Source organism: Oryctolagus cuniculus, chromosome 5, assembly GCF_964237555.1.
Source record: "Oryctolagus cuniculus chromosome 5, mOryCun1.1, whole genome shotgun sequence".
In the NCBI taxonomy this organism is placed as follows: Eukaryota; Metazoa; Chordata; class Mammalia; order Lagomorpha; family Leporidae; genus Oryctolagus; species Oryctolagus cuniculus.
In genome coordinates this window covers 149,256,491-149,277,411 of record NC_091436.1, presented here as the reverse complement: position 1 = coordinate 149,277,411, position 20,921 = coordinate 149,256,491, and the positions used below count along the sequence as shown (strand labels likewise).

Below are 20,921 nucleotides of genomic sequence, written 5' to 3'. Positions count from 1 at the left end.
AAATGTTTGAATGAGAAACCATGAACAGTCTTGGAACAAATGTCATAATAAGGATGGATAGCAAAGAAACATAACATACAGAACAAAAATCCTAGAACATGGTAATAATCAAAATTTAAAAATTCACCAATGAATGCAACAAACATCCATTGGCTATAGAGATGCCAGAGGAAAGAGTCATTGGACTTGAAAATAAATCAATAGATATTATCCAATCTGAGTAACAGAGAGAAAAAGGTTGAGAAATAAATGAGCAGAGCTTTAGAGACATATGATTCAATAACAGAAGGTCTGGCATTCATATCATTGAAATCCCTGAAGGAGACATAAAAGAATGTGTGCTAAAAATATATTTGAAAAAAATAATAATGGAAAATTTGCCAAGTTTGGTAGAGGACATAAACCTACAGTTCCAAGAATCTGAATCCATCTTACACAGGGTAAATTAAAAAAAAATCTATGCTAAAATAATTTGCTAAGGACATTCCACTGGGGCGATAAAAAAGTTCTAGGACTAGAGAGGAGTAACAGTTGCACAACCTTGTGAATGTAAGCAATGCAACTGACTACACATTTTAAAAAAGTCAAATATAGTAAAGTTTATGTTATATGTTTTTATCATAAATTCTGAAAAAAACTAGACAAATAAGTTTTCATAGCAGCCAGAGTAAAATGATATGCCACATATATGGTAACAATAATCAGAATAATTGAGGATCTCCTATACAAATCACTGAGACCAGGAAGATATAGCAAAAACAATTTAAAACTAAATTACTATAATCCCAGACTTATTCCTGAAAATGAAAATATTTATTAGGAATAAAGGTGAATGATCTTCTTAGCCAAAGGGATTCTTTCAAAATTTATAGTCGGCAGACTTGCTCTAACAGAATTGCTAAAGGAAACTTTTCAAACAAATGGAAAATGACTGAAGGGAATTTGAATGACAGAAACAAAGGAAGAGCTACAGAAGCAAATGATAAAATGATGATTCTGTTTCTCTCTTTAAAAAGCATTTGATGGTGATATTAGTTCATTGTGACTTTGAGATATTTGAGGAAGCTACTTCAAAAATAGGGTATACTTCAACTCAAGATTTTAGAGATTTACAATCCAAAATTGGCAGCCTTATTGGTCTGGTCTCTGAGGATGGTGGTGCATGGTGGATGTGTAGAGAGGAAGAATCACATAGAAAGCCAAGAAGCAGAGAGAGAAGAGCTGGGCCTGATGAAGACCTACAGGACCAACCCTTTCATGAGAATGACCTTCCAAGGGCAAACCCTCAATGGTCTACAGACCTCCTACTAGTCCCACCCTCCTAGATAACATAACTGGATCAAGCCTCCACCCTTAATCCATCAACTATTGTCATTAATCCACTGTTAGCACGAGGGGTTTAAACATCTTCATGACCTGGGAAGCCATGTCATGTTCAAACTGTAGCAACCGTCGGAAGCAAGAAGTGCCTGATGGGATTTTCCATGCCTGCAGGTGCTATGTAAAGACAGCAAGGATGCAAAAGAAGGAGTGTAAAGGGATCTTGAAATTATGAAGCTTCTATATTCCAGGTGAAGTGGTAAACATTTTAAGTAGATGTTAAAAGAATTATGTGAGTATCACGTAACCCATGGAACACCCACTAAAAGAAAAACTATACAAAGAGTTATTGTTAAAATTACATAAATTAGGGGCTGGCATTGTGGTGTGATAGGTAAAGCCACTGCCTGGATGCCAACATTCCATATGGGCACCAGTTTGAGTCCCGGTTGTTCCACTTCCGTTCCAGCTCCCTGCTAATGCATCTGGGAAAGCAGAAGATGGCCCATGTACTTGGGGTACTGCCACTCACATAGGAGACCCAGCTGAAGCTCCTGGTCCCTGGCTTTGGTCTGGTCTACCCCTGGCTACTGCAGCCATTTGGGGAGTGAACGAGCAGATGGAAGATTTCTCTGTTTCTCCCTCTACCTTGTAACTTTGCCTTTCAACCAAATAAATAAATCTTTAAAATCACATAAATTAAACATAAATTAATTAATGTGAGACAATAAAACTATTAAATAATCCAAAATGAAGCAGAAAAAGTAAAAGAATAAAAACAAAGAGGAATTTAAGAAGAAAAATAAACAGTGAACTTAAATCCAAATGTATCAATAATTATATTAAATGTAGATGGTCTGAACACATAATTATATAACAATTATATTCTATCTATAAAAACTCATTTCAATATATTTATATTAGTGGATTTAAAGTAAAATGCTAGAAAAAACTAATGCAAACAAAAACTTAAAAACAGAAAATCAAGGAGAGCATGGTGGCATAGCAGATAAAGCTGCCGCCTGCAGTGCCAGCATCCCATATGGATGCTGGTTCAAGTCCTGGCTGCTCTACTTCTGATATCCAGCTCTCTGCTGTGACCTGAGAAAGCAACAGAAATGGTCCAAGGACCATCTGCACCCATGTGGGAGACCCAGAAGAAATTCCTGGCTCTTGGCTTTGGATTGGCCCACCACCATATGTTGCAGTCATTGGGGGAGTAAACCAGCAGATGGAAGACACCTCTCTCTCTCTCTTCCTCTCTCTCTCTCTCTCTTTCTTTCTGCCTCGGCCTCTCTATAACTCTGCCTTTCAAATAAAGAAATAAATCTTTAAAAAAGCAAACAATCAAATTAGAAAAATAGGCAAACGATATATTTCACCAAAGATAATAAACAAATGGTAAATAAGTACAGGCAAAGATCATCAACATCATTAGCTGTCATGGAAATGTAAATTAAAAATACAGTGAAATGCCACTATGCAACCATCAGAGCAGCTAAACTAAAACATAATGATAGCATCAAATTGTGGCAGGAATGCAGGGAAACTGGGTCACTTATCCATGGCTGATGGGATAGAAAATGCTACAGTCACACTGGAAGTTTCTTATAAAGACTGAAATAGTACTCAGCAATAAAACTGAACAAGCTCTGGATATGTACAAGTTGGATGAATTTCCAGAGATTTATGCTGAGTGACAAAAAAAATGCCAATCCCATAAAAGTTGTATGCTATATGATTCTATAGGAGGAAAATTCTTGATACAACAAAGTTATGGTATGGGGAACAGATCGGGGGTCCTCAGGGGTCAGGGATAGGGTGATGGAAGAGGGCAAAGGAACTCAATTATGAAAGAGTAACATGAGCAAATCCTCATGGAAATACAACTGTTCCATGTCCTGGATATTCTGGTTTATGAGGATACTTTCAAAAGTTACTGGAAAATATGCATTAACTTTTACTTTGGTTTTTTCTGTCAACTTTTGTAGTACCTTCACATCCATGAACACAAACGTGTAATAAAATTGCATTTAACTAAGCATACACATATCCCCTCACGTATGAGTGCATGTAAAATAGGGAGGAGCTCTGCTCAAGAGCATTGGTTTGCCCAGTGTCAGCTTCCTAGCAGCGGTCCTTCCTATGTTTTCTAAGATATTACCATCAGAGGAAACCAGGTGAAGCTCATGGGCTCTCTGTTTTATTCTTACAAATGCATGTAAAGCTACAATTATCCCAAAAGGCTATTTTTTAAAGATTTAGTTATTTATTTGAAAGGCAGAGATACAGAGAGACAGATCTGTCCACTGATTCACTCCCCAGATGGCCACAAGGGCTGCGGCTGGGCCAGGCCTAAGTCAGGAGCCCAGAGATTCATTGGGGTCTCCCACATAGGTGGCAGGGGCCTAAACACTTGGGTCATCACCTGCTGCTTTTCCTGTGCCATGAGCAGGGAGCTGGATCAGAAGTGGAGCAGCCAGGACATGAACCAGCACACAAATAGGATGCCACTTTAGCCGGTGGTAGCTTTACCTGCTATGCCACAACACTGGTCCACCAAAGAAGGCTATTTTTAAAAAGTAAAAATTAAAACTAAAGCAGCAATATTAGTATCAGACAAAGTAGACTTTAGAACAAAGAAAACTACCAGGGTTAAAAAGGAATACCACATAATGATAAAAGAAGGGATTCACAATACAGAATGGATGTAACAATCACATGTATATGCACCTAACAATAGTGCTTAAAAATATACAAAATCAATTTCATAACTAGAGGGGGAGGTGTTGTAACGCAGTGCTTAAGCTGCTGCTTGGGACATCTGCATCCCATAGCACAGTGCAAGTTCTACTGATCTTGCACCCTGTTAATGCATGGGAGGCAGTGGATGATGACTGAAGTACTTGAGTCCCTGTCACCCACATAGGAGACCGAGGTGGAGTTCCTAGTTCCTGGCTTCAGCCTGTTCCTGCTCTGACTGTTGCAGCCATTTCTGAAATGAACCAGCAGATGAAAGATCAATCGCTTTCTTTGTCTTCTCTCTCCCCCTTCTCTATCAACCTACCTTTCAAACAAACAAATCCCTCTTTCAGAAATAATAGGGCCGGCGCCATGGCTCACTAGGCTAATCCTCCGCCTTGCGGCGCCGGCACACCGGGTTCTAGTCCCGGTTGGGGCGCCGGATTCTGTCCCAATTGCTCCTCTTCCAGTCCAGCTCTCTGCTGTGGCCCAGGAAGGCAGTGGAGGATGGCCCAAGTACTTAGGCCCTGCACCCCATGGGAGACCAGGAGAAGCACCTGGCTCCTGGCTTTGAATCAGCACGGTGCGCTGGCCGCAGCGTGCCAGCCGCGGCAGCCATTGGAGGGTGAACCAACGGTAAAGGAAGAACTTTCTCTCTGTCTCTCTCTCTCACTGTCCACTCTGCCTGTCAAAAAAAAAAAAAAAAAAAAAAAAAAGGAAAACCTTCCAAAGACTTGTACATTAAAAAACAGTTTGTGAGGATAGTCATTGTGGTTCAGCAGTTTCAGCCACAGTTTGGACACCCATATCTCATATCGGTGTGCAGGTTCAAGCCCCATTTCTTCTGTTTCCAGTTTAGCTTCCTGTTAATGCACCAGGGAAGGCAAATGATAGCCTAAGGACTTGGGTCCCCACCACTTGGATGGCTCCTGACTTTAGCTTGGCCCAGCCCCAGCATGGGGCTCTTTCTCTGTGTCACATTGCCCTTCAATAAACATAGGAAGTTTTGTTTTTTTGTTTTTTTTTTTTTAAGATTTATGTTATTTGAAATGCTGAGTTGAGACAGAAAGAAAGACTGAGTTGAGACAAAGAGAGACTGACTTCCATCTACTGGTTTACTCCCCAGATGTCCATGACAACTAGGGCTGGGCCAGGCCAAAGCCAGTAGACAGAAGCCTCATCCAGGTCTCCCCCATGGGTGCAGTGGCCCAAGCAGGTGGGCCATCTTCTGCTGCCTTCCCAGGAGTATTAGCAGGGAGCTAGATCAGAAGTAGAGCAGTTGGGACATGAACCGGTGCTCATATGGGATACACGTGTCTCAGATGGTGGCTTTACCCACTGTACAAGGCTGGCCCCAAAACATATATATAAATTTAAAAAAAAAATTGTGAACTCTTTTTTTTTTTTGACAGGCAGAGTGGACAGTGAGAGAGAGACAGAGAGAAAGGTCTTCCTTTGCAGTTGGTTCACCCTCCAATGGTCGCCGTGGTCGGTGCGCTGCAGCCGGCACACCGTGCTGATCCGAAGGCAGGAGCCAGGTGCTTCTCCTGGTCTCCCCTGGGGTGCAGGGCCCAAGTACTTGGGCCATCCTCCACTGCACTCCCGGGCCACAGCAGAGAGCTGGCCTGGAAGAGGGGCAACCGGGACAGAATTCGGCGCCCCGACCAGGACTAGAACCCAGTATGCCGGCTCCGCTAGGCGGAGGATTAACCTAGTGAGCCATGGCGCCGGCCAACCATTGTGAACTCTTAAAGCACTTTCATTTATTCTTATTATAATAGTTACAAAATCTTAAGTTATATACAATTAATTCAGTGTATGGCATATTAAACTCAGGAAAGGCTTAAGTCCCTGGCATCCCACAGTCATTTGGAATTCACAAGTGAGACCTAGTCTGTGCTCTCAGGAATGCTGCCAACATCAGTACAGAGCACCGAGGGAAAACCTGTAGCATATTCAGAAACTACAGACTGACACTAAATAAATGGCTATCTCTTAACTAGTTCTCATAAGTCACTCAAACACTACTAATATTTTATAGAGTTCCTTTCACCTTAGTTTTCTGTTTATCTTCAGGAAACAAAACCGAATCACTGCTGAGATTCTATGCTCCAGTCTCCTCTCACCCTCAGATAACTTAAACATTCTGTAATTGAAAGGTTCTTGGTTCCTGAAATGTGAATGACTTCTGGACACTTGAGACAGAAAGGAGACTTTCTAATCTAGAGGAAATAAGGTTTGACTTAATAAGGGCAGAGGTCAGGGTTGAGGAATTCTGTTAAACACGTCAAATGAAAATGGAGTTGGCCATGATATATTTTAGGATTTTAGGTGTGCACTATGCTAATACTGCTGTAGTTTCTAATTCCACTCTCATCCTCAACAATTTGCAAGGTAGATATTTTAAAGGTGGAAGGAAAATACATCAAACAGTACATAGTATGAACGTTATCAACATTTTCACTGTAATACACACACAAAACTCTGTATCGGCTATAGACTCCATCTTCAACTGACATTCTTTCAACAAATATTTATTGACTGTCTATTGGGTGCCAGACATTACACAGTCATTGCTCTTGAGAAATACCCGGCTCAGAGGGGAGACAGCCATGTACACAAACAACCACAACTGCGGATGATATTTGCTATAACAAAGGGGCCACCGGGAAAGCTTTATTGATAGAGACTTCCCAGGAAAGACCTTTGGGCTAGGCTCTGAGTGGTTAGGTCAGCGCCCAGGAGGAAATGATGAGAGAAGATGGGCACATTTATAGAGTATCAAGGAGCATGATGTTAACTAACACCAGAACTTAGGGCACCTTAAGCCTAAAGTGAAGAGGGGTAAGGAGGAGAATGATTTAGAAAAACCAGTTTGCAAGGGGTTTGGGACATGCTGGAGCTTTGGGATGGGAAAAGAAGTGATTAGAAACTTCCTGAAAAAACCCTAACTCCAGAGACAGGCAGCTCCTATTGCAGTCAAATGGGAAGAAAGGATAAGGCACAGAGCTAAAACAATAGCCACAGAAGTAGAGAGGGAAGGACAGAGTCCAGGGATATTGAGCAGATAAAAAAGAAACTCCTGAGTGATCCAGCTGGCCTTGAGGTAGGAGTTCAGGGTAGACCTTATCTTCCCACCTGGGCAGCAGTCTAAAGACACAGAAGACCAAAGCTGGGTAAAGAAGATACTATATGAGCTGTGAACACATTCATGTTTAATGTGATGCACCACCCAGATAGAGAGATGGAGACTTAAACAGCAGTATGGAAACTGCATTTGTGAGTACTAAGAGAGCAAAGAAACTGGAAGTCAAGCTTTAGGAATCAGTGATTTCCAGGAGCTGTTAAAGTTCCTGAAGAACAGGAGAAATCTAACATGGAAAATGTATTCTTATCATTATCATGCTGTTACAAGAAATGCTTGACTATACACAAGCTTTATTTCAAAAAGTTTGTGTAGCCTTTCTCTCAATGTGATCATGAGAACACCCAATAATCAGGCGATGTTTAGCCATCAACGCTGAATTCCATCTCTGTAAGGGGAAATGAGAAACAGCCCAGCCTCCTGCCCACTCCAGCCTGGGTAAGATTCCAGCAATGGATGAAAGAAGACACACAGATGGCAGGCACCCCAAAGGAAGTGTTCATCAAAGCCCCGAGACTTCTAGCCTTTATTCCCCATCCACATTCTCTCCCCAGTCCTCTACCAATTTTCTTTTTAGAAAATTTTATTTATTTGAAAGGCACAGTGACAGAGAGGGAGAACAGAGAGAAACATCCTCCTCCCACTGGTTCACTCCCCAGATAGCAGCAACGATGGGCAGAGTCAGGAACTCCATCTGCAACTCCCACATGGGTTGTAGGGGCCCAAATACCTGTGCTATCTTCTGTTGCTTTCCAAGGTGCATTAGCAGGGAGCTGGATCAGAAATGGAGCAGCAAGAACTAGAACCGGTGCTCCAAAGTAGAATGTGGCACCACAAGTGGTAGCTTAACCCGCTGTGCCACAACGCTGGCTCCAGCCCTCTACTCTTGCTGTGAATATATCTGCATGCCATAAACAGAAAAACTCTTAAAGCAGGTGGTGTGAACATAAAGATATAGTAGATTAGCTAAGAAATAACTGTAAGAATGAATTGTATCGCTTTTTGATATCTGGGAGAAGGCAACTGAAGAATTGGAACTAGAGAAGAAGGTAAGAGTTAAAAAGGCCCAACTAAAACCAGTTCCAAAATGCTTACGTTTGGACACACAAATCCAATGGGCTTCCTCTTAAAGTGTGTGAGCCTCCTGGCAGGAGGACAGGGGCAGAGGGGGAAGCACACAAGGGCTCCTCCAGCTTTCAGCTGCTCGGGAGCCAACACAGGGTAGGAAAGGCACCTGGCCATGGCTCCAGAAAAGTGTTTGACCACCACCAGAAATCAGGAAAGCCAATGCCAGCACACGCTGGAAACTCAAATTGAAACTGTCAGTAGCCTTATTAGCAGAGACCTTTGATAATAAAGTGGTTTAAAAAAAAAAAACAATCCTGAAGGGTCAGGAAATGGAACTGAACAAACAGCCCGGGAGCCCCAGATCCCTGAGTCTGACCTGAGCTTTGCCACACCTCATTTATGCACGAAGAGAAGGGGCCCTGCATGTGATATTGGTGGCGGCAAGATTGATGGACTCAGCAAGAAACCACACCTGGAGACTTGAGCTCACTTCACTGAACACGCAATTCAAAAGAAATGCTCTGCTCTCCTGTGAGGTCTTTCGTTATCGCTGGAGAAATCTCTAAGAACACAGAAATATGAACTGCTGGTGTCTGGTGGGGCCTGTCTTCGAGGGGCTGAGGAGCTGCTCTGGATGGGGGCTTTACCGACTTATCCTAAAGGTTTATCAGCCTGCTCTGGAACAAAGAGGAATGAAACGCCTGTCATGTCACAGACACTTCCCTGGGAGGAGGCAAGCAGGAGCATAAGACCTCACTCAGAAAACAGCGAGACATACCTATAGGGTATGTGAAGCAAGCCAAACTTCTCTTTGTTTTGTGTTTTGAAAAGGAAAAATAATTTAGCACAGATCCACTGAGAAGAGAAAACAGTGCCAGCAACACCCAAGATGATGTCATATCAGCTGCTGGTTTCAGGTCAACTACAGTACAACAGGAAGCTGGAGACTGGAGACAAGCAGGACCTGGCCCACAGGACCCTCCCCCAGCCCGATCCAGAGACTTGCGAGTGAACCACAAAAATAACATTTTCCACTTTGGATAGTGAGATAGTCATTTCTCTATCCACTGCTGGCATTTCAAAAGCTGAGCCCTGTATATACACGGAAGTAGCCCGTCTGCAAAGTATCCCATTGTTCAGAGAGTGCCGTAAAACATCATTTAAGCACTTTCAAAATAAAAAAAAAAAAAATTTAACTCTCCCTGGCCACTCCATTTTGATCACCAGTGTCTGTAATCCCAGAAGGTTATGTGGAAGCCAGCAATAGCGCCGACAGCCCTGGCGGGAACCAGAGCAACCATCAGGGCAGGCAAACCAACAGCTAAGAGAACACTGAAAAGCTGGGGCATCAGGGGTTTTGCACTCTCCGCCTTTTATGTACAAAGTTCTTGTCTGAGTTGTGGGCAGGCCACCATTGTCATCATCACAAAAAGTAGACATTTCTCCCCTCCGGAAGGCCACAGAATCTTTCCTTGGGAATGTATGGTGCTGGACGAACGTGCTTCAAAAACTTCATGGAAAATGGAAATCCATGCCTATTTTTTTTTCCATAAGGCACATTTTTCAGGAAGGTTCCTACATGTGTGGATTTCAAAAATTTTTTTGCACCAGACAAAACCACTGTTCATGAACCTTTTGAAGCACTTGTGTTATTTGCTGTTTTTCCTCAGCCCTCCTAAAACCATCACCACATCCTAAGCATCCTTTCAATAAGAGAAGAACAGGAGGTCAGCATGGCTCAAGCCTTCCAAAGGCCCTGGTGAGAGAACACAGGGCAAATGTATGGCCCTGACCAAGTGTTTTTATCTTTCCATGGGAGAGAGATACTGGTGACTACAAGAGATACCAGAAAGAATGCAGCCTCTCTAACTCTTTATCACTTGTAAATTCCCCCACTGATTTTATAACAAATATCACTTTTCCTGCAGTGTCCTTGGCCAAAAAAAAAAAAAAAAAAAAATCACTGTGATAACAAAGGTGCCATTATTTGTGATAGCATTTTCCTGGGTCCTGTTAATAATCACACTTGTAGTCAACCAATGCCCTGGGTTCTCACATCACTAAATAAATATTACCTGGTAGCAAATATTAGTATCCCTAACTTTGCATTCCAAAGAAGTCAAGACACCTATCAGAAAGGTGAAACATCCGTAAATAAGGCCAATACAAAGCCAAAAAAGAAAATCCCCTACTTCCATTATTTCCTACTTTCAACATAAATTCCTGTCTCTCTGGCTCTCATTGGAATTTTCCTACCAGATGCATCATTCAGTGGTCATGCAGTCTCATCCTATTTGACACAATTTGATTAGGAGAAGTTCATGAAAACAGAGTCTGTCAACAGACTTGTGGATCAGGAACTTTCAGTACAAGATTTGTTAAATTTGAACATCTTTAAGTTACTGTTTTTAAAATTTGTGCACATATACAGTTTTCTCGGGGAAATTTCAGTGTGTTCCTAAACTCCCAGGGAATCCTACTACACTCTCCATGTTGCAATCCCTGATCACAAACTGGTGGTCCTCAGTTCTTACATCAGAATAATTTCTGGGGGAAATTAAAAAAAAAAAAAAAAAAAAAAAAAAAAAAAAAAAAAAAAAACAAGCCCCGAGGCTGAGACCTGAGTGATCACACCAGAATATTGGTACCCGGCCACAGGTATGTGAATTTTTTAAAAAAGGAGGGAACAGGACTCTAAATTGATTATTAATCATAATACATAGCCAGGATTAAGAAACACAAAGAAGGTCCACTTGATCAGTGTCGAGATTTTATTTAAAACTGGGAGAATGAGGTATCAGAAAACCAGCACACTGCTTTTACAGACAGGAATCATATCTGTTGAATAACCTACCTGAAATCAAAGAAGTTAGAAGCAGCCCAAAATATACTATTGTCAATTTATAAATAAAATCAAAACATCAGGTTCACCAATCTTCTTTCTACTCTGTTCCCTAAAACTGGCTCCTGCATTTCTGTTTAACAGAGAAAGCTCACCATCTTCTGTAGCTCATGGGCAAAAATTAACCCAGATCTGAGTAAAATTTATAGTAAATCTAACAGAAAAACCATATTCACAGGGATAAACCACAGTGGGCAGCAGTTTATGATGAGTACAGTTAGGATCTGCTGACCCCTTTATCAACAGGGTGACAGCCTCCTGATTATCAAAATTAGGGTCTACCACTATGTGTTTTCCTTTCTTTTCCAGCTGTTCTTATTATCAAAAGGAAGAACTAGCACTTGATTGCCACCACCAAGGACGTGTAAACAGCCCAGGCATGTCATCTGCTTCAGGAAGGTATGTGCATGTTCCAAACCAGGAAGGATGGGCCCTTTCATAGCAGATCAAATAACATGTATTTATCCTAACTGAAAGACTTTTCAAACACAATGGGATTTCAAGAGAAGAAAGGAAAGAAGGAGGTGACTTTTCCTTTGTTAAATTTCACAATAAATTTTACATCCAGAGCCAGCAGGTGCTTTTCAGTGGCTTCTCAGTAGCTGAGATAATTATACTACTGCCCTCTTGATGTAGGAGACTCCATTGAGAGAAGACGCTCCAGTGCAGAGCAAAGAATTCCTTCAGGACACACCCACTGTGCGACTTGGATCAGGCCAGATGTCTCCCCACCCCCACTGAAGGAGACAAAGTAGAGAGAAAGGGGGAGCAGAAGAGCTCACGTTGCTGACAGGGACCCTGATGGGTACGTGGTAAAAATAGTTAACATTCAAGAGCGTGCAATATGCCAAGAACTGTGCTAAAGTGTTCACACATACTACATTACCTCCCACAGATTATAAATTCTTGTCAAACCTCTCAAGGAGCGCAGGACAGTGCCTTACCAAGAGCAAAGACTGAACCACAAGGAAAAAGAACAAAAATGCCAGAACATCAGAAGCAAAGAGTGAGAACATTTCCTGCAGTCGATGGTGCTTCACACGGATGCCAGGCGGCACCGTCTTGTTTGGCAGTCCCCCTTCACTTCACAGCTGTATCCATGGTGCACGGCTAGTCCTCGCCATGGACACCCAACAGATACGCCCTGGAGCCAATGAATGACAGGAGAAGCAGCCATCATCGAGGAAACCAAGGATTTACGGATTCATCCGGTTTTTCTTTCGTTTCCTTCTGCTGAAGGGTTAGTTTCATAGAGACAGGAAGTGGCATCTGTCTGCTCACGGCTGTTACCAATGTGCCTAGGAGAATGCTCAGGAAAAAGGAGAGAGCTGGGAAACACCTGTTGACTCTGTGTGATTAGAAGGGATGAATTAAACGCTAACCAAAAACAGAGGACTGCGCTAGGTCCTGGTCCTGGGATAGAAGAACAGGCATCACCCTCCCTGGTGCAAACACCTCTCACTCCCATCATTGCTAAGTGTGCGTGTGATGAAGGCTGAAGCTTTTCTGAAGAAAAGAGAGAAAGAAAGAAAAAGAGAGAGAGAGAAAGAAGGAAAGAGAGAAAGAGAAGCGAGAAAGAGAGGAAGAGAGGAAGAAAGGAGGGAAGGATGGAAGGATCCTTTCCATGCATGCATGGGACATTAGTACTTCACAAAAGCCCACTCATGTGCACAGTACAGTGAATGCCCACGCCAATCCTGTCAACAGTACCATCCTGAATCTCAGGCAAAAGGGGACCCTGCCTTGGCGTACGTCAGCCCTCGGGGTAAGGATTCCATGAGCCAAATGTACATGCCCAGCCAGAAGCCCAAAACCCCCTCTTGAATCATACGTCAGCTACTAAGCCCCTGAAGTCCCCTGTCCAAACAGGCAGGCTCATTCCTCTGGTGTCTGTCCGTGGAACTATTTCCTGCAGGCGCTCTCCCAAGAGAGACCTCTGCCTCAACGTGCAGTGGTGGTGCTCATGCACAGATAATGCACGCTCAGCTGTCACAGGCGGCACCTTTAGGTGCTGGGCAGCCATGGAACTGTGCCAGGTATGAACACTCAAAATTTGTACCTGGCCTTCCAGATCCTTATGGAAGGGAAGGCATATTTGTCAGTGCAGGAGAATTTCTGAATCTATCTTGTTTGACAGTTCAGCTTGGTTGCTAACTTGTACCTATTTACATACAGAGTAGGCAGACTTCCAATCACATTCTGGAACCAATGTAAAGGGGTGGGGCTGCTGGTCAGGGAAACTGAGGCTCAGGGCTGTTGATTTACACACCTGCAGGTGCAGGGCCAGTGACTGAAAGAAGCCGAACCCAGATCCAGTTCTTCACAGTGTATGTGGCCATCTCCGATTCAAACACCCCTCAAAGCACCCTTGTGTGCCCATCGTCGAAGCAGCCCCAGAGTTCAGGAGAAGCCAGGCCAGCCCCAGGAGCACACATCCACCACTCTCCAGCATCCCAGGCATTCTCCTCCACACCACAGCAGCCAAAGGTAGGTGCTAAGAAGTCCAAAGGGCCACTCTGCATGTGCACACTTGCAGATGCCTGCAGTGTAGACAGATTCTATGCGAGAGGCGGGCAAGCAGTAGCATATGCCCCAGGAACCTCACAAGACGAAGCCTGAGGCTCCTGAACACACATCTTTTTACAGCCCTAAACCCAGAGGTGCATTAGAGTTCCTGCCAAACAGGCTGTGCGGCAGTTCAGAAAGCCCACGTAGAATACCTTCCTAAGACCTGTACTTACAGAGCCCCTTTCATCCAAGAAATTCAAAGTACTTTACAAGCTCACAGCCATTCATCCAAACACTCCAGGGAGGTATGCAGGTGGCCAGGGTTCCACTCATTGACCAAGAAACTGAGGACAGCTGACAGCCTTAAGTACCCTTCTTTCAGTCTTGCTTTTTTGAAAATGAATAGCTTTAAACATACACCCACCCCCAGCTTCCCCCCCAAAAATGCCACCGATACAGGGAGGAAAAGGAATTTGCCCTATTTTCATTGAAATTAAATTGAATGTAACAAAATTGAGTACTATGTCACCACAATCTATGCCTCCCTATAGTTCTTTTGACTATACAGGCAGTGAAAAATGCACGCTCACTCCACAGCAAAGGGCTTATCGTTAAATTTGAGTTACTATTGCCTTTCAAAATGCAAATTCCATAGGCACAAATTTTAAGATAGAAATTTCAATTTTTGTTCTGCTAATGTAATAGGCTTCGACACCTTTGGCTAGAAAACACCTAGCAAAGGTGCTTAGCATATTCTCTGTGGACTAGATGGAACAGATATCAAGGCAAGATGACAGAGTTCCTCTGCTTTATAGTAAGAGTTAAATGGTCCTAGAAATGTGCATTTGAGTACTGAAGAATAGTCCTTTTCATGGCGAAGGGAGAGTCCGACTTCAGGAAGAATAAGACGTGTGAAGTATCCAGTGTTGCTCTCTTATTATAATCCAAACAGTAATCTTGTACTGAACACACATGTCTGCATGTTCCTAATAACAACCAGCACTCAGCAAGTGGTTGTGCACTAATCATTGTTCTTCCTGCGTATGCTTAGATTTTATAGACAATGAAACTGAGGCTCAGAAAAATCAACAGAGACAGTCTCAAAGATCTTACAGTGAAGTCAGAAAAATACGCATGCATTTAATAGGCCAAACTATATAGAAGCCAAAACACGTATACTTCTATAAATTTTTCACAAGGGTTCACAATCCAGTGGAGGAATACAGAGTTTTCAAGAAGGCACCTTGGAAACGCAAAAGAAGATGAATTCAAGGTCTGGGGCAGTGAACAGGAAGACTTCACAGAGGGGATTCCCATTTCAACACATAGATCAAAGCAGAAAAAAATCTTCTATTTACTTATTTATTTTCTATTTACTTCAAAGGCAGAGAGAGAGAGAGGGAGAAGGGGAAAGAGATACCTCCTATACTCACTGCTTCATTCCCAAATGCCCACAACAGCCAGGCCTGGGCCAGGCCAAAGCCAGGAGCCAAGAACTCAGTCCAGGTCTTCCTCACGGGTAGTAGGGATGCAGTACTTGAGAGCCATCCCCTGCTGCCTCCCTGGTAGACAACAGCAGGAAGGAAACGAGTTGAAGGCAGAGCTAGGGCCAGAACCCAGGTGCTCTGATATGTGCTACAGTTTTTCCAAGTAGCATCTTAATCACTGCATTAAACACCTGCTCAGAGAGAACTCTAAAGTGGTGACAATGGGTTATTTAATGCTCAACAATGTTGAAGAACCCAATCAAGAAGTCAGGGCTGTCTGGCATGGCTACAGGGAAGGAGGAGGCATGAGCAGGGCTGGGAAAAGGCCTCCCTGGGCTGGCTGGGTGTGGATGGGTAGGAACTGGATATAATGGCTAAACTGCTTTTTGCCATTGTGTGTATATTTTCTCCCCAACAAGATCTACGTCTCCTTGAGGGAAAACATCCTCTCCTGGATTCTAGCAGAGTGGTGTATGCCTGAAATTGTTTAATCTAAATCACTGATTGCTATTACTTCTTTGTCACTACCATCAACCTTTTAGTTATATTAACCTATTTAAGTTTTAAAAGAGCACAAGGAGATAATCCCTATTGACTAGCACCATTTTACAAAGAATCCCGCTGAGGCCTGGGGTTATGCCCAGAACACACGACTGTTAAATGACAGCTTATGGAATTCACATTCCCCAAAACACAGACCAAACTGAAGTGCAAAATTATGTTACCGGTGATTTCCTGCTTATATAATTATCCGTGCTTCCTCCCTGCCACCCCACACACCCCCACTATCATGAGCAAACATCGTGGACTCTCCATGAGAGGACTAAGATGCCCATGAACATGGCTGGCTTCTCCGCCACTTCCCTCCTCTACTGCTCAGTCGCATTCAGTGACATCTGCCAGCCAGTGTCCAAGGCAGAGGCATTAATTCAGCTGTGTAGCCAACAATGATTTCACTTCTCATGGTTGGCCCAGATACCTTCTCCTGTGGCTGATGTAGTTACCGAAGTCACTTCCCACGCTCCATGTGGCACTCAAGATTCTGGTGCATCAGTTCTGCTGAATTTTCACTTTTACCTTTAACACAGTTGGGTCTTCTTAGGTTTCCAGCATGATCCCAGGTGGCTTTACATGTAAAGAAATCTGACGGGTTGTCAGTTGGCTCCCCTGGACTCTCCCCTCCCCCATTAACACATCCTGAAGTCTGGTTTACATAAAGATTCCCCCATTCAACAAGGCATTCGGATTGCTGAATGAATGAGTGAAGTATTAATTTTATAATTCTATCATAAGTGTTTTGGCACTGTACCTGTCTCTATTCCTCAGTTCCTTGTCTGTAGAATGGGCAAACTCTATTGAGATGCTGTGAAGATATGTAAAGTACTTACAGTGGTACACAGTGTGTAATAAGCACTTAATAAACACTAGTAGTTAAGAACATTATTCCCATAGACATATAAGGAGACTACAAAAAGCTTATAGGAAATTGGATTAAAAGATAAATTTATTTTGGTGAAAAAAATTGAAATTCAAATATATGAGAAGCCTTCAAATAGCTCACAGAGGGGCGAGCATGGTAGTGTAGTGGATAAAGCTACTGCCTGCCATGTTGGCACCCCACATGGGTGCTGGTTCATGTCCCAACCATTCTGTTTCTGATTCAGTTCCCTGCTAATGGTCTTGAAAAAGCAGCAGAAGATGCTCCAAGTGTTTAGGCCCCTGCCACCCACATGGGAAACCTGGGAAGCTCATGGCTTTGGCCTGGCCCAGCCTAAGCCACTGAGGTCGTGTGGGGATTGAAACAGCAGATGGAACAACTCTCTGTGTCTCTCCCTCTCTCTGACTTTCAAATAAATAAGTAAATCCTTTTTAAAAATGTTCATGGAAAATGCATGTTATGAAAAAGTTATGCATGAATTTCAAAAATTTTTCCACCAAAATAAACTTATCCTTTTATTCCACTTTACATGAGCTTTTTTGAAGTACCATCATAGACTTTATGAACATACATTGTTTTGATCATATACAGCAGTAGCAACGGATCTTCGTCCTTAGGCTATCTCTTGTCCAGTACAATTAAGTCTTTCCAGAGAATGAAGGTTTTCCCAGAGTTCTTTGGGCAATCAGGAAACGATCTCCTATACACCAAAACCCCAGACCTCCAGATGCTCAGCCAGGTCTCAGCTCCAGGGTAGGAGTAAGCAGAGGTAAGGTCGAAGCCACAATACCAGTTATAACTCACCATCATGTTTCCTACAGAAATTTAAAACTGTCAATAGGTAAAAGGAAAGATGTACATCTGCCCGTGGAGGGGCTGTGCCTCTGAACGGTAAGAGAAAGCTCACGGCTGACCGAGAGCCATCCCTATCATCCTTGCAGCACACTGCTGCAAGGCAACCGAGGCACGCTGACTTGCACTTGGTCAGCACACCAACATAAATCCAGGCGCATATGAGACGGTGTGACCTCACTCTGGGAAGCGAGCCAGAGGTTTCACTTGAGATCTCTACAGTTATCAGATCTGGAAAGCTTCACTTGCTTTCTCTTTTAGCCCATTTTTAGCAAAACAAAAGGTAGCCTGACCAGAAGAGGCAAGGAGGTAAAAATCAGAAATGGTCCATATTCCATTACCTTACGTTACCTGATGGAGAATAAATATTCATTGTTCCATGGTTTCAATAGAAAGTAAACAGCACTAAAAATTTTATCTGATCTTCGTCATGTTTTAATCTCTTTCTTTTCTCTTGTATCAGAGAAAGAATATTAATGCTTCCTGACCAACGGATATTCCTCTAATACAACCGCAATCAATCCCTGCCCAACCCTGATTCCTTGTGTATCTTTGTACTTTTTCTCTTTCGCTCCTCCATCAGACTGCTTCAATCCATGGACCATGATGCAGCCCAGCACTTTACTATATACTTCCCGGTATGCCTTAGGGGACAAGCTCAAACTGCACTTATTGGAGCTGTTGTTCTGACACTAACTGGCTGAACGATCCTAGGCAAATATTTTCATTTCTCTGACCTCCATTTCCACATCTGTAAAATGAAGTTAATCTCTACAGCCCCTCACCACCCAGGTTCTCACCAGGTGTTCAAGTGTGCAGAGAAGCACAGAATCCTGGGAGGTCAGACCTACTCGCAGCACATGGGTGGAAAAGCTCTGAGGAAGTATGTGTGCTTGGCAGCAGGAACTAAGCTAAAATATGACTGTGAAATAAAAATACTTCTGTTATTCCCAAGTACAAATGAAAGATGTGAACACACACAAGGACAAAGGAGAATAATTGAGGCTGGCATTGTGGTGCAGCAGGTTAAGTCACTACCTGCTACACCAGTGTCCCATATGAGCCCCAGATCAAGTCCCACTGCTCCACTTCCAGTCCAGCTCCCTGCTAATGCACCTGGGAAGGCAGCAGAGGATGGTCCAAGTACTTGGGTCCATGCCACCCACAAGGGGGACCCTGGTGGAGTTCAGGCTGGCCCAGCCCCAGCCATTGTGGCCATTTGGGGAGTGAGCCAGCAGATGGAAGACCTCTCTATCTCTGTAACTCTGCCTTTCAAATAAATAACATAAATCTTAAAAAAAGAAAAGGGCAGAGAAACTAGTAGTGTGAAGATGACCTAAACTGTTCTTTTTCCAGTGCAGTGTATTTTTGTATCCACTGCAATTGGAAAAGGAAAATTAAGAAGATAGGTTGTTTTTAAAGGACTGCACAAGTTGTTAGGTACTACAAAGCACAGGCAAGCAGTAAGTAGCATTTCAATTGAATTCAACCTGTTTCTACTGATTCTTTTCAGGAAAATTCAAGCTGATGCTCAAAGTTCTACTCTGCTCCCTGCACCACATTTAGCGAACACCCTTGTGTCAATACCAAAACCTAGAAGTTCAGAAGAGCAGAGGCAGCTCTGATGACCGCACAGCCTTGAAGAATTTAATCAGTTAATGTTTCAGGACCTACGCCTCAAACATTGACAGCTCACAATCAATATAAGAAGTTAGGTTGTAAAATGGATTTTTTTCCCTTGAATTTGAGACCCAGAAGCCTGTATTGCTTGACTTCCCTGGAAAATTTCCAGATTGGCATTGGGCTTTCAGCTTTGTGGACTGGACTTCACTTCTTAGAGACAATAGTAAATGGTCTTGCTATTAGCTATTCAGTCGACTTTTCAGAACAATTTAGGTATTCCTTGAAAAGAAGCTTCTGCTATTTCCATCATGTTCATTTATTTTTAATTTTTCCTTTATGTTCTTCGTCTTAAGTCCCCAGTCTCAGTGGTGTGCCTCCGTGCTCAGGGAATCTACACATGAATGCTTCCACAGACAGACGGGTAAGTACCATCTCATGGTGCCCATACCTCTCCAAGAAAAAAGTACCCAAAACAGCATAGTAGTCTCATCCCCTCCAGCACTGTGACAATTACTGCGGGGGGTAGTTTGGCAACAGCAATTCTGCACCATGATAAATAAATTAGAACCACCAATAATGCTTGACAATGCAATGAAGTACACATTCTAATGTGCCCTTCTTATACACATATTACATAAAATCAGACAAATTATGCTTTGCAAGCCAGTAGCAAAACAAACTTTGTTAAACCATTTTGTGAAATCAATGCTCTTTTTTTTCTTCAAGATTTAGCATTTCCCCAAACTCAGTATCTGCTCCAGAAGTGTGACTCTGCAAAGACATAGGAGATTTTCTTAAAAAGCTGTGGCTCTCATCAGCTCTGTAAGTTAGTCTCTAAGGACACAGGGTACCTGAACATTTGTTAATGGACAACATTTAAGAAATCTTTACTAAAGTGTTTATCATAACTCGATAGCTTTTATTTTCTTGAAGAATTAAATGAGAGTTAAGTATTATTATTATCACCATTAACCTCTTTGAAACTTCAGGTTCAAAGAAGTTAAAGTCAAACTACAAGCAAGTGGAAGAATTCGGATTTGAACCCAGGAGATCAGCCCCCAAGTTCTTAGTTTCTCTGAGGTACCACCCTGGTAGCAGTACTGGAATGCCTTGCTTTAAAAGTAGAGTGGTGAAAAGAACTTACACATTGTTTGCCCTAGGAAACATCCTGTCATGAGGTCAGGCTAACATGAGTCTAATCTTATGAAATTTGGCCATGGAAACCCCTAGAGGACCTGAGCGTGTGGATTCCTTTGCCTGCAGCACAGTGTCCAGAAGCAGGGTTATGGTGAACATTCCTCTGAAGTTGGGCTCATGAGAGCTCTTGGCCATCTACCCACTCATCCACCTGCTTTCAGTTATCTGGAGATATTGCTCCTCATGGACTGTGCACATACCAGGAGTCAAGGCCATCGATATTTACATCTCATGAACCTGAAGGTCAGTTCAAAAGTGTACCAGTTATTTATGGGAATGCTTGAGTCACCTACTGCAGATGGGAGGAAAGGAAGTGCCTGGAACTGTTCCCATTTTATCATAATGATTTCTAATAAGAGACATCTACTGCCAACCACCAAGACATTCCACGGTGAACAGTGAAATTAATGTTTTCAATGTAAAAATATCACTTGTGGTACTCAAATTTTTGAATGTAATGTTATCAACAAGAAGTCAGAAGACCCTACCACAAAAAAATGCCATGGAACCTCTAGACAGTAAGCACTACCAAAGTGATGTTATACTTTAACTTTTAGCAGGATTTTTGCTCTTTATGCTGTATATAGCATTTTTAAGTATGAAAATAAACAAAGCATAGAAACCTGTATTGAGAAGCAC

The 20,921-nt window shown here is 42.7% G+C and overlaps 1 long non-coding RNA gene across 11 annotated transcripts in view; it reads right to left on the bottom strand.

The window, feature by feature from the left end:
- The window catches only part of LOC103349704 (uncharacterized), a 451,983-nt gene that overhangs the window by 222,577 nt on the left and 208,485 nt on the right, over positions 1-20,921 (bottom strand). The gene's annotated exons all lie outside the window — the stretch shown is intronic.